Genomic DNA, 4,074 nt, shown 5'->3' with positions numbered 1-4,074 from the left:
CTCTCACTTATCTCTCCACCCTTCAGGCTCTCTGCCTGTATTCCTGATGAAAGGCTTTTGCCCGAAACGACGATTTTACTGCTCCTCGGATGCTGCCTGAACTGCTGTGCTCTTCCAGCACCACTAATCCAGAATCTGGTTTCCAGCATCTGCAGTCATTATTTTTACCACCTTTATCTACCTATCTTGCTGCCTTTAAGGATCTATGAACATGCACACTGATCCACTCTGCCCACATTTTTTCATTTGTTCAACTCTCTCACAGTCCCCCTTGCTGATTTCTATACTTACATAATCCTTCTCTGCAGTGAATACAGATGCAAAGCATTTGTTTAATAGCTCAGCTATGACTTCTGGTTCCACGCACAGATTGACACTTTGGTCCTTACTGAGCCATGCCCTTCCCCTGGTTATTCTCTTACCCCTCAGATACTTACAAAACACTTTTGGATTTTCCTTGATGTATCCACCAATGTTTTTCATGCCCTCTCTTTGCTCTCCTAATTTCTTTCTTTAGAAACTATCTGCACTTTCTGTACTCCTCTCGGGCATCTGCTGTTTTGGGAACTGTGGTATCTGCCATAATAAACTTCCTTTGTTCTTCCTATCCGGTTCTGATGGCCCCCACCAGCCAGAGGTCTCTGGACTTGTTAATCATGGGGATATGTTGGCCTTGTACTTTCACTCTGACCCTTTGGAATGTCCCCAACTGGTCTGATGTGGATTCTCCTGCAAGGAGCTGCTGCCAGTCCATTTTGGCTCGACCATGCCTTATCTAATTAAAATCCACCTTCCTCCAATTCAGAGCTTTTATTTCTATTCCAAATTTGTCCTTATACATAATAACTTTAAATCTTACTGAATTATGGTCACCACCATTGAAATGCACCCCCAATGATGCATTTACCACTTGTCTGGCTTCACTACCTAATATTAGGGACAATGCAACACCTTCTCCTTTTCCCTCCCTTGCCATTGGCACAGGCTTTGCCCAGATTACAGTCTAGAACCATACAGCAAGGACACAGACTTTTCGGTGCATGCCAACTATGACCCCAAACTAAAGTAGTGCCACCTGCCTGTGCTTGGTCCATATCCCTCCAAACATTTCTTATGCATGTACTTGTCGAAATGTTTTTTAAATGTTGTAACTGTACCAGCATCCACCATTTCCTCTGGAAGCTCATTCCATACACAAACCACTCTCTGTGCAAACAAATTGCCTCATGTGTCATTCTGAAATCTTTTTCCGCTCACTTTAAAAGTATAGTCCCCAGGCTTGAGATTTCCCCACTTACCTCAGATTACAACAGGATCTTGACCAGATGGGCCAATGGGCTGAGAAATGGCAGATGGAGTTTAATTTTGATAAATTTGAGGTGTTGCATTTTGGGAAAGCAAATCTTAGCGGGACTTATATATTTAATGGTAAGGTCCTAGGGAGTGTGGCTGAACAAAGAGACCTTGGAGTGCGGGTTCAAAGCTCCTTGAAAGTAGAGTCGTAGGCAGATAAGATAGTGAAGCTTGAGAGGATAGTGAAGAAGGCGTTTGGTATGCTTTCCTTTATTGGTCAGAATATTGAATATAGGAGTTGGAAGGTCATGTTGCGACTGTACAGGATATTGGTTAGGCCACTGTTGGAATGTTGTGTGCAATTCTGGTCTCCTTCCTATTGGAAAGATGTTGTGAAACTTGAAAGGGTTCAGAAAAGATTTACAAGGATGTTGCCAGGATTGGACGATCTGAGCTACAGGGAGAGACTGAACAGGCTGGGGCTGTTTTCTTTGGAGTGTCGAAGGCTGAGGAGTGACCTTAGAGAGGTTTATAAAATCGTGAGGGGCATGGATAGGGTAAATAGACAAAGTTTCTTCCCTGGAGTGGGGGAGTCCAGAACTAGAGGGTATAAGGTTTAGGGTGAGAGGGTAAAACTATAAAAGAGACCTAAGGGGGCAAACTTTTCATGCAGAGGGTGGTATGTGTATGGAATGAGCTGCCAGAGGAAGTGGTGGAGGCTGGTACAATTACAACATTTAAAAGATATCTGGATGTGCATATGAATAGGAAGGGTTTGGAGGGATATGGGCCGGGTGCTGGCAGGTAGGACTACATTAGGTTGGGATATCTGGTTGACATGGACGGGTTGGACCGAAGGGTCTGTTTCCATGATATACATCTCTAAGACTCTATCTAGCCTCTCCTTATAACTCAAACCCTCCATTCCTGGAAATGGCCTGGTAAATATTTTCTGAATCTCCTCCTGCTTAACAATAACTTTCCTCTAATAGGGAGAACATAACTAGACACAATACTCCAGAAGAGGCCTCACCAACATCCTCTCCAACCTCATTATAATATCCCAACTCCTATACTCAAAGTTCTGAGGAATGACCACATTGACAACTTTGACATCCTGCTGACTCTGACTAGCATTCTTGGACCCTATAACCTCCCCATCTACGATTTGGAGGAGCCAGCGTTGGACTAGAGTGGACAAGGTTAAAAATCACACCACACCAGGTTATAATCCAACAGGTTTATTTGGAAGCACTAGCTATTGGAGCACTGGTCCTTCATCAGGTGGTTGTGGAGCAGGACCATAAGATACAGAATTTATAGCAAATAAACCTGTTGGACTATAACCGGGTATTGTGTGATTTTTAACTTTGTCCTCTCCATCCACGTTACAATGCCATCTAGTGCCTCCCTCAGTCAGTTTACCTTTGAAACAGTTGTCTGGGCCTTTCACAATTCCAAGACTCTCCTCCTTGCTCTCCTTGGTCAAGTTTCTGGCTATCCCTCCAATCTTTACGCGTTGAAGACCAATTTGTTTTTTTTCTTTATGCTTCCATGAGGTATGTTGAGATAATTTTCCAGCAACTTATAAATATTTCCATGACGCTGTTTGCCAACCCTAAAACCTCTCATGGACCTGAAGGTTCAAAACAGCTTCTGTGTCATTTTTTTGTGGTGCCATAGTCACCAAAGAAGAGAGAACCTCTGCTATTGACCTGAGCTATATTTGCCCATTTCAGAAAAACAAAGTTTAACTTCCACTGGAGAAATAAAATGCCAAGTACCATATACTTTCAGTAACAGTAAGGGTTCATCCTTCAAAGGGTTAAAAATCATAACCTTGAGTGAAAATTAAAGATGGCAATTGGCAGTTTATTGTGCAAGGGACTATTTAAGCATCAGACAGATTTTGTGATAAACTTTAAAATACCCAGAGAAATTTACTCAATGCTGAATACGTGATAACAGCAATTCAATACTTAATCATTCAGGATTATCTGCTTTAAGGAGCCACTGATGCATTTCAGATTATTGGTATTTGAAGTAATGATTATGCATCTTGAAAGCAAGATTAAGAAAATGTATTCATTGCCAAAGAGAGCCTTGAACATCTGAGCAGTTTTTCATGTCTATCATTGTCCAATGATTTTTTTCTGTTGTTATATTCCCAGCTGATGGTAGTACAGGACACATTAGATATCAGAATGAATTCTGGTCCGGGGGAATCATGTATTTTTTTTTATTAGATACATTAGTGCCATACAATGAGTCACGTGAGCCAGCAGAGTTTCTTTAACAACAGAACCGTTTATTGTGCAAAAGATGAAAATAAAAATAAAACAAGAGGGGTTACCTTATAGAGGTTTATAAAATTATTCAGGGTATAGATAAGGTGAGGGGAAGTGCCTTTGGCCTCAGGTTGAGGATTTCAAAACTAGGGGGCATATCTTTAAGGTGAGAGAAAAAGATTTGAAAAAGATGTGTGGGGCAAATGTCTTTACACATTCGTGTGTGGAATGAACTTCCAGAGGAAGTGTTGGATACGGGTTCAGTTACAACATTTGGATATGTACATGAATAAAACAATCTTTAAAAAGATGCAGGCCAAACGCAGGCAGCTGGGACGAGTGCAGTTTGGGATTATGGTTGTCATGGACTGGTTGGACTGAAGGGTCCGTTTCTGTGAAGTATGACTCGATCATTCAATAAATTTATATAGAACACAATTAGAAAAAACAATACAACACCCAGCAAGACAAAGTTTCAATCTATTCTCCAACA

The sequence above is a fragment of the Chiloscyllium plagiosum genome, chromosome 3, assembly GCF_004010195.1.
Source record: "Chiloscyllium plagiosum isolate BGI_BamShark_2017 chromosome 3, ASM401019v2, whole genome shotgun sequence".
Taxonomy (NCBI): Eukaryota; Metazoa; Chordata; class Chondrichthyes; order Orectolobiformes; family Hemiscylliidae; genus Chiloscyllium; species Chiloscyllium plagiosum.
The sequence above is the reverse complement of the archived record's forward strand: the minus strand, read 5'-3'. Positions refer to the sequence as shown.